This window comes from Polyodon spathula, chromosome 6 (genome assembly GCF_017654505.1).
Source record: "Polyodon spathula isolate WHYD16114869_AA chromosome 6, ASM1765450v1, whole genome shotgun sequence".
Classification (NCBI taxonomy): Eukaryota; Metazoa; Chordata; class Actinopteri; order Acipenseriformes; family Polyodontidae; genus Polyodon; species Polyodon spathula.
This window is the reverse complement of record NC_054539.1, coordinates 60,960,540-60,971,955: the sequence shown is the minus strand read 5'-3', so window position 1 is coordinate 60,971,955 and position 11,416 is coordinate 60,960,540.

The following is an 11,416-nucleotide window of genomic DNA, read 5'->3' as shown; positions in this document are numbered from 1 at the left end:
TATCATGGGCCACTGCAGCTTTAAGGATCAGTGGTACTGTCCTCATACTTCCCCCAAGGATTCTGAAAATTCTCAGCCTCTCAGAGGATTTAATTTTAGCAACCAATCAGAGTTGTCTACATAGCTTCCAAAACTGTGTGCAGATAGATAAGGCTCAGTGTGTCATCCTTGGTAACTCTGAATATGTAGACCTGCGATGAATGAACTGGTGGATGTGCTTCTTTTACTCATTCATGGTTTCTGAAGCATCAACACAAACTGTTTAAAGTACCTGCTCTGTGAGCATCCATGTGTCTCAATACATCTACAGTGCTCCTGCTCATACACTCATCACAACCTCCAATAACACAGCTTCCCTAGTATATCCATTTAACCAATACTATTCTAACACATTTTTCTCTAAGTTTAATGCCAACTAAATATGAACTTTTTGTTTAAAATTCATTCACCACATGCACCAACCGCAGGCTTGCAGCAACAATGAAACATCAACTTAAAGCCAGAACCCTTTCTCATGCAAAGTTTATATGTAAATGCTCCAAGAGTCATGGATGTTCCCTGAGATTTTTAAATAGAAAATGGCATCAGAGGCAAGTCTTTTTCAAGCTCTGGGCGACAGTGTTTCATGCACGTCCCTACAAAAGGGGTTTGGGCTGTATTGGGACACCTTTCAAGAAGCGTTAGGAGTTTTGCTGTAGTTGCGGTAGAGTATGCATGCAGTGTTCACTGATAAAGGGATTGGACATTTATGTTTGAAGTTATGAATGATAGTGTATATTTTGAGATTGTAGGGTTCTACTGAGATTTTCTCAGAACAGGATTTTTCTAATTCCGGGAAGGAATGATTTGGTTTTGCTATAGCTGCTGCTGGGAACTCCTTAAATCAGCTTAACCTAACAGCGGTAGTTTGATAATTAGAGAACAAACAAAAAAATAATAATAATCATGCTTCAGTATAATCTTTGTTAAGCAAATTTTCACAAATTATGGTAAAGTAAGTTCACTCAAAACCTAAAAAACTAAATGTAATAATAACAATTAGGGACCATAAAAACCACGTGTGGATGAAAGGTGCTGTGTTAATGCAAGTTCCATTTCACTCCATTTGAGGCTTCAGGTAACATGGCGAACCAAATCTAGATGTACTATGGTGCTGTGACGGGTACACCCTGGCCCTGTGTGTATATTTATTATTTTGTATTGGTGTTGTGTTATTATTATTTTAATGTAGGGTTTGGTGTGTTAAAAATGCAATGTTTTGTTATTGTTGTTTTGCATCATGGATGGAGTTAAAATTCCCCATCCATGCTAAACTTGTGTAGAATGTGACCAGCTTTGGCTGAATGGCGTTAGAGTGTTCAGAAGCACAACGAGACAAGTCTTGAGATAAAGAAACACTTGCTCCTCGTGCTGGTTTTACACCAGAATGATACTTGTTTGTTCTGTGTCTGTTCCGTTTGTTTTGGCCACTGTATCATTTTGTTTGTTGAAGTGTTGTGTGTTTGTTTAAATCTTTGTTTTATTTATAATAAACTTGCGCATTAGTGCTTCTTTACCCCAGTCCTTTGTATCTCCTTTCTGGTCTGACATCACCCACAAGCCACCTGGGTCACAGGTGCTTAAATACATCACTGGTTTCAAACTAAAGGCTATTTGTTAAATTGATACGTTCTGCATTTGCCCATCAAAAAGACAATATGAACTAGGATTCAACAAGTTAAGATTACAACATCTAGTGTAGAACAAAAATTAATTTAACTGACACGTACTTTGTGCCTTGCACAACATGCCTGTAATTGTTGTACAAGAGTGATGTACACAGTTTTCTGAAGTACAGTAAAGTATATAAAGTATATTCTAGTAAAGTATGGGCCTACCTGCTACTAGAAAAAAGATCACCAGAAAACTAAGCTTATTCTCATTATTAACCAATCGAAACATGAAGAGTAAAGTGTTAGACAGTAATAATAACAACTTTGTAGAGCTACTACTACCAAAGTAAAATACTTAGTAAAGAGCTTAATATAAGGACACATTTCTGTAAAGTTCATAGAGTGTATCATATTATATTATAATACAATGCAGTTTACAGTTACATATGTGGACACTTAGCATGTATTATATCCCTGTTTCTTTTTGCTCCTACAGATCTGAGTGAGCAGAATGCAGAGTGCTTCATTGGACTATTCGGGCCCCACTTTCCCATTTAACGATGAGCAGCCTCTGCCACCAGTGAGCAGGACAGCCACCAATGTGACCAAGTCCACCCCGGCCAAGAAAGTCACCTTCTTCAAGAGCGGAGACCCTCAGTTCAGTGGGGTCAGGATGGCCATCCACAAGCGCAGCTTCAAGTGCTTTGACGCTCTGCTTGATGACCTCTCCCACAAAGTGCCGCTTCCGTTTGGGGTGCGCACCATCACCACCCCCCACGGCACCCATTGCATCAACAGGCTGGAGCAGCTGGAGGAGGGAGGCTGCTACATCTGCTCAGACCGCCAGCAGGTCAAGCCCATTAATGTGGAGGCTGCTGGGAGGAAGCTGGCTCCCTGGCAAAGTAGCCGCCCAGCCAGCAGCAGCAGACGTCCCTCAAGGTCGGAGGAGCTCCCAGGGAAGCAGGTGTCTCACAGGCCCCTGAAGAGGATTACACTGCTGAAGAACAATGACCCAGCAGTGAAGAAGACCATCATCCTCAACAGGCTAACTCTGCGCAGCATGAAGGTCTTCCTGGAGGAGATATCTGAACTCCTGCAGTGCACCGTTAGGAGGCTCTACACTCTGGATGGAAGGAGGGTGAGAATTTAAACAAGTTACTTTTATAACGATTTTTCAAAACCTGAGTTATACAGTGTAGAAAATTACTAGCATTAGCCTCTCTGCATGGCAAAACTTGGGATTTGAGTATGTGGGGTAAGTTTGTTATGCTGCAATGAATTACTGTACTGTAGAGTCAATATCAACTCTTGATAGATTTGAAATTACATCTTCAGTGGAAATTATACATAAAAATGTGTAATTCCATAGAAAACATGTACCGTATTTGCACACCAAGCAAATTAACTAATTAAAATACTAAGAGATATTTTTTATAGCGCTATAGCACCAACTGAAGTGAACAGTGAAACACAATCAATGTTTTTGAAGAATATGGGTTCAGGGAGTTACACTTTGACACTTTGGTTTAGGGATCTATATAAGTTGTATATGAATCATATAACATTCATTGAGCTTGTTGACTCAAAAAGAAAATTCAAATGTGTTTTTGCCAGTCAGCGTTATTATTTCTATCCATAATAAATAACTGTTAATATCATACTTAAAATGTTTAGTGTGATTTATATGATCAATTATTATGTAGTCCTAAACTAGAGTGTTAATTTTGTTTGGCACAGGTGGATAGTCTGACAGACTTTCTGCTTCTTTAAAAGTTTTGCATGGATCTCTTATTACTGTTGTATGTGATAGCTTATAGGTATGCTGAGTGATGCATGAGCTCTATTGCATGAATGCAGATATCTGCTTCACCTTGTTTGGGGTTAAGCAGCTAACATGCTTCACGTGGCCCTTCATGTATGTATAATATATTTAACATATGTGTTGTGAATTTAACATACAACCATAAACCTTGTAACATACAAGGAAAAATTCAATATATGAGGCAGACATGTTGGATTTTATATGTTGACTCATATATGACTGCTTTATGTTAGTGTCTTACCTGGACATCGTATGAAGTTTGCATGGTTGTCATATATACACTGCTGTGCAAAAGTCTTAGACTTGTTGCATTTTTCTAATGTGATGCATCAACAATTTACTCAAAGCCTCCACTAGTGTTTTCTACTATTATAACAACCTTGACTCGCATCACTCGAATTTCAAGGTGTGGTATCAGAAACATAATTGACAAGTACAGAGAAACATCATCTGTAATTGACAAACTCAGGACTGGAAGACCCAAAAAGCTGTCTAACAAGGATGAGTCGGAGGGGGGGGGGGGGGGTTATAAATGGGAGCAGAGACCGGTGGAGGTATGCTTGTGTAAATATGGGGGGACTCTGGGTGGCGGTGGTTTGGGGACGAAGGGCGGTGGTCACTGTGAGAGGGGGGCTGCCGCTCCTCTGTTCTGACCCTCCCTGCTTTTACAGTGTTTAAATGGAGACCCTTCAGGCTCTGTAATAATAAAGTGTCTGAAGGGTCTGTGATTGAGCATGTCAGTCTGTCTTTTCTTTCTCTGCTGTCAATCACATCAGTGTGAGTGCTTCTGGGAAATCCTTGTAAAGGCTATCCATATATCTTTGTCTCGTCACAATGCTTCTATGGTTCACATGAGTTTGCATATTTGAGGCACATATGCAAACAGTACTGTCTTGTATAAGTGAAATTATAAGAAACTGGCCTTATTTGCACTACAGTGCGTATGTTATATGAAACATATACGTAAAGTATGTGCTTTTTAACGTTTTCTAATAAGTGGAAATATTTGTATCATAATGCATATATGGTTCATATGAGTTTGCTTGTCTGAGGGACATATGAGTACAATACTGTCTTGTATAGGACAAATGATAAGAAACTGTGCATATATGATTTTTACAAGTTTGCTTATATAAAGTGTGTGTTTTTTAAAAGCGTGGTCTCAGAAGAAAGTGGCCATCACTGTTCCGCAATACTTATATGGTTCATACAATAAAAACTTATATAGAAACTTATATAGAACCTACTATATACTACACATATATGAATTATGTAATTTTTCCATATGGGATTCCAGCCTACAATATATTGATCTACTGGGAATGGAATATCCCCTTGCCTTCAGAGTGGTTATAGATTAGTTTAAAAGTGGCAATTCATTTTACAAGACAAGTATAGAGGTCCAAAGGTAAGCTACAATTGAAGCATTTCTACTCTTAGGCACTGAGGCAAAGCCTATTACTTTAGAATGTGAAGTGTGGACAAAGTATTTGCAGCTCTGGAAAAACTCCATGGGTTTCCTGTTTATCTGAACCGGTCTCCCTGAGGTCTCTATCAGTTCACAGCAAACACACATCTCCCTTGGAAGAAGGCTTATCCCATTATCTTACAGCTGCCTCCCCTGTTCCCCCCAGAGATGAACAGACAACAAGGTTGAAGCCTAATGCAAGCCTATGGGTCTCTTTGATAAAGAGTGAAATTTATGGGTGAACATAGTATATGCTTTAATCATTTGGGAAGTATGGAGAGTAAGACAGACAAAAGGTATTTGAGATAATGCTTAAGTAGGGTTACAGGATTAGATAGTTTAAATAATTTAATGTGAGGCATTAGCTAAACATAGCAACATAAGCACATATGTGTACATACAGACCTCGATAACTATGGATATGCATGAATAATACATCTTCAACTGGGGGATTAGTATTGTTTAAATACCACCTCCTCTAAAGAATGTGCTATCCTCCCTCAGTATGCAGTCGGCAGGCATAAGGACTTGTCTATGAATGTCACAATAAACTGTTTTGCATACATTTATCTAGAGCAGGGGTTCGCAAACTTTTTCAGTCCGGGGCTCCTTTTGTTCTGAGGGTGAACAACTCGTGACCCCCAATTTCCATGTAAGTACAATTTAAATATGCACAGCTATATAAATTCATGACTTTTAAATCAGACACTTAAAAAGGTACATTTAAATCAGGCACTTTAAAAGGTACATTGGAAGTCAAAGACTAATTTAGTAATCTACACAAATTCAACTTCAAAAAACATTAAAATGCAAAAACATAATATATCCTACCTTTTCAGTGTGATGGGTGCACCTGCTTTTAATACACACCTGCTGGTAATACGCATTCGCAGATTATCATCAACATTGAGATGGGTACGGTATTTGCTTTTGATTGCAACCAGATTCGAACATGATGACTCTCTAAGGCATGTCGATGCAAAAGGCACAAGCTCTTCCATGGCTTACTAGTTTTGAATAGTCCATGCATAGAGATAATCAAGAATCACAAAGTAATTGTTTTGGAAAAGTGAGCTTCAGGGTATTATCGCATGATAAATACACAAACTTGACCTGTAATCTACTGCTGGGGGCAAGGCTGCATTTTCAACAGCATCTTCTTCAAATGGGTTTCTTATCCAGGCTACCTGTTGCTGTAACTTGAGGAAAATAATGCCACAGCTGGTATTGTAGGCCTTGCAATTGGAACAGGATGATGTCCTTTATCTTCAACTCACAAAATTAATTTTCTCTAATGAAATCTGCCATCGGAGAGGACTTTTCAAAACTACCATCCTGCACATGTGAACACCAGCTTTTGAAGCTTTTGAATGAACGCTTTGATCGTGTCATTCATAAAAAGGTTTGTATCACGTCCTTGCACACTTTTGTTGAACTCACTGAGTTGATCAAACACATCTGCGTGATTAGCAAGCATCGCAAGCCACTGTGAATCTTGGAGAAGCCCAGCATAAGGAAATCATTGTTTCTCCAGAAAAAACATTGCTTCTCATCTCTGCTAAACAAACGTGTCAAAACCTTCCCACAGGAAGCCCATCATGCTTTAATGTTAAACAGCATGCTGATGTTCAGAACCCATTTCTTCACAAAGCACAGAAAACAAACGTGCGTAGGTGCATTAGTTGGTCGACCTTTGATGAAGTTCACCACTTCTACAGTTCAAGCACCTTGTGAAGATCAGCAGGCACGTTCTTAGCTGCTAAAGCTTCATGATGTATTGAACAATAAATCCAAGCAGAATTGCGTGCAGCATGCTGAATTCGAGTCTCCAGACCGCTGTTCTGTTCTTTTCCGTCATAGCTCTGGCATCATCGATACATACACCAATAACAACAATAACAACAAAACAATACATCCTCCTGCACGGATCCATCATAAATGTATCTTAAGAGCCCCTGACACATCAGTCAATTCATCGAGTTGGATAGCAAAAAAGTCACACTTTTTCACTTTCATGGAAAGCTGTTTATGATAGTCACCAGCCATTTCATGAATGTGCCGTGAACTGAATTGTTTGAAAGGAGTATATAAGTTTTAATTAACTTGTGGAATCAGGTCCCAGCATAATGGTTGCGCAGCACATGGCACTATAGTGATTCAGCAATGGTGTGGGGCTTGCCTTTTGCAAGCCTTAATGCCACCATGTAGGACCCACGGAGAGCTTTCATATTCACACTGCTTGCTTGAAAATGACATCCTGCTGTTTTTTCAGATTTGCTAACTTCCTCTTAAAAAATCAATTGGTTTGTCCTTCAGGGAAGGATGCTTGGTTTCTAAATGACGACACATTTTTTAAGGCTTCATACTTTCATGTACATCTATTAAACCACAAAAAACACACTGTGGTGGCGGGTTAGTCACGGATCCAGTATATGTAAACCCCCTGCTCAATATATTTTTTAAAACATTATTTCAATCCTCACATTCATCACTGGCTGTTTTACAAGCAGGCTTTTTCAAAAAAACGATCCATATTATTACACAATGTAGTTTGCTATTACTGAAACTCATATAAATAAAAGCTTGTACTTGTAAAATGGTTGCTCAGTTTATTACATTTTCATATGAGATTAACTCTTTGCTTCATTGATTGACTCCTCTCTTTTATGTTTACCAGAATGATAATATCCATAATTATCATACCCAATTCTAAAGACACTCATCATTCACCCTTCACTGTTTAGCGTGTAAGAAAAACAACAGTGTATCTGTAAGTAAGTAACTTCTGGTTATTGTAAGATGTAGGCGGGACCCGCAGATATGAAGGAAGGAGGAGAAAGTACTAATTAATAGTAATATAGGGAGGATGTGCTGTTTTTGTAAGTCGATGTGCATAAAGGTAATAAAATAAAAAACAATTACAAAGTAATCTGCTAAATCCTTTGCGGCTCCCTTAGACCTCCCCGCGACCCCCAGTTTGAGAAGCTCTGATCTAGAACAAGCATTTGACCTATTATGATGAAACCTGCTAAGACACTTCAAATACAAATTATTTAGTGTATCATAAACTTAGGATACAGTATATGGAGGCTCGTTGTCTTTTCCGTCCAAATGCCTGTGTAGTACACTTTCTAAAAACTATATATATAGTATTATATATATATATATTATATATATATATATATATATATATATATATATATATAGATAGATAGATAGATAGATAGACAGACAGACAGGCAACACACAACACCAAAGTGTTTACAATAGACTGGTAGTTTTTCATTCATTTTAAATTTTATGTTTATATGCTGTAGAGATATCTTACATTGTATTGGCATTTGAAAAAAATAAAGTTTATATGAAAGTTTCCCGTACATTATTTCTTTGTGTATAATGACAGTACTGTCCCTTTCACTTACTTGTCATTTGTTAATTTCAGATCGACAGCATACAGGCTCTTATGCAGTGCCCCAATGTTGTGGTTTGTGTTGGTCTGGAAAAAATTAGACCATTTCTGGCAGAAAGCTTTAAAAAAAATTCTGAGGAGAAACTTCCAGGATTGGGGTCAAGATCCAGGACAAGCATTTGCAGAGAATCTCACGAAAGCAGGAAGAATGGTTGGTATTTCTTCTTTCTTATCTTTATAAACGGTACCATTACAATCGGGAGCTGCAGCCGAGATGTCCTAGAGTCATTCTGTTAGACTTCTATCCTACTCAAATGAGCGATCAGCCATCATTTTGTTAAGATTTTACAGCGCAGGAAAATATTTTGGATTGCTCAAGTAATCATCCTTGGTTATCCCTTATTCCTAGCAAAGGGGGAAAAGGTCGGCTAACCCCAAAATTTTATCAACATCTCTGCTCTTGGATACATGCAGACTTTATACTCATTATCTGAAAAAAGGTTCTGGGACAGAACTCGAGGTAAATGTAGCACAATGTGTATGTGCACTTGATGTAACAAGTGCGGCACTGCTATGTTTAGAATCATGTAGCAATAATCATACAGTCTGTGATGTTAAACTGGGGAATCCTATAGAGCATAGTGTTGATTTCAACATATAGTAAAAATGTCTTATTGTTTCCTGAACAGCCCCAGGATTAAGAGGCCTATATATCTGAATATATAAAATGCTCTGATCTCTGTAGACTTTAAAACCTGTTCCGTATAAACAGGTAATGCCAGACTCACATAAATGGTTTAATTATTTGCCCAGCACCAGAGTTGAGTATGTTTCTGTTCAGATCATTGCAGCTATGAATGACAAATTAATTTTGTTAATTACACTACATGAATATATGGGTTGCTGTAATTAAACAAGTTAAAATATACAGTATAGTGAGTAGCACTAAAGTTGTTTAAGCCTCCTTACACTAAATAAATAAAATAAGTTACATTTACATGTTAGCCTTTCAGCGAGATTTGGGGGGCGGGAGCTAGGGCTGCCTAATTAATGTCTATCATTACTAACTGTCTATTTAAGCCACATTCTTCCCACCCTGTCTAGTGTTTTTGCTTTTTATCAAATGCTCAGACTCTGTCAAAAAACATGCTTAAACTTTTTCTCTTTACTAATGTCTAAACTTCACCTTTCTCGTCTGATTCAGATGATTTTTAGAGAACATTTTCCTACCCGCTCTGAAGAGTCTTCTCGTCCTCTTTTCTTTCTTTCTTTCTTTCTTTCTTTCTTTCTTTCTTTCTTTCTTTCTCTTGCTGCAGCTGTTAACACTAGAAGCCCCGTGGCGGTCATTTTGGCGGTTTTTGGTTTTAAAATGTAATTTTCTCCAGTTGTGTAACACATATGGGATTGCAGGTTCATGTACCTTTCTGTCCATATGTATTAAATATTCTCACAAAGCATGATACGTGCGAGTGCAGAAATAATGGCGATATATTACATTATACCTAAAACCCCAGGGAGCAGTCACATTGCTGGCCACACAGAAAACAATTGTATTTTAATTATACAGAACTGTATTCTCCTTTATTACTTTTATTTACCAGTCCGCAATGTGTTTAGCTGTAATCATATTAGTCTATTCTGCCTGAGTGAATGACTGACAGTCTATTGTTTTCAATCAGACTTTTGAAGGCTGGCTCCCTTGCCAGCTGCATTGCTTTGGTCAGTCGATTAGCATTGGGACTACTGAAAATAAATACCAGAGACCGTGGAGTTTTACTAAAGAAAATATGGAGTTGATGTTTTGGATCAGATGGCACGGAAGTATTCCATGAAAGCTGGTTCCCGACTGTAGTCGTTTCAGGTGTTTTACAATGTATTGGACCTAGCAGCCATACTTTACAAAGAATGCAAGGAGAAGGATTTACCAAGGAGAGAATATATTTTACAGTTAGCACAGGAACTTTGCAAGAAGCATTTGGAACAGAGGGACACTGCCAAGCTTGTACCCACAGCTGAAGCTGGCAACCCTGTTGAGAGCCGCAAGAGGTGCCAATGCCAGGTTGGCAAGTGCAACAAAAATAAAACTTTGGACAGCTGTGCCCTGTGCAGAAAGGTGGTGTGGAGAAGCGCATTATCTGTGTTGACTGTGAACAGCCTTAGACTCAATAAAGGAATACACTTTTGTCGAAAAAATGAAATATAAATAAAACTTTTTTTATAACCTCCTTTAGATCAACTCTCAAATAAAACAACTCAGCAGTATGCCCCTACTTATCCATGTCAACCTTTCTTCCATTTGTATTGTTTGTCCTTTACTTTCTCATTTTTTCTGGTATGCCTTTCTTTTATGTTATGCACTGTTGCATCTCCTGTTGTTTGTCTCATGGTGGGGTTTCTGCGGGGAGCCAGGGGTCCATTTTTTGGGGGGTAGGTCTGCTTCAATCCCTTTTTCTTTTGGGTGCAGGTTTGCTTCAACCCCTTTTCTATATCTTCTTTCAAGTCCTGACTCATCAGACCGTTCCTTTGCCTTTGAGAAGCCCCTCTGCGAAGTCAGAGCCCTTTTATGTGTTTTCAGATCCTCGAGGCTTCAGCGTTCGACCAAGCCCGGTTCAACGTAAAGGCGACTCATTGGTTGGGGATCTCTTTTTATCCTAAATAACGTCCCTCCAAGCCCGCCTCTATATCCAGGCCATCAGCTCACCTTCTATCCTATTCTAAGTCTGGGCTCTCTTTGCCTGCCTCTGTTCCACTAACAAGCTTGTTTCTGCTTCCTCTGCTCTATCCTTAAAGCCTCAGCAAACGCCCCGTGAAATTGTTTTTATTTTTTTGATTTTACTGTAGACTACATAATTTCTATTAAACATTCATTTTTGCGAACTAATTGTTTTTCTTTTTCTTATACTTTGCAGTCAACTTTGGACTAGAAACAAAGAAAAGCATAATTCATCCAAGGTCTGATTCAAGCAACAGGTCTATGAGATTTTCCTTATCATCTGAGAAGTCTTTTCCCAGCATGTCTCCGAGAAACAGCAGATGTGATTCTTATGGGGACACTTGCCCACGTG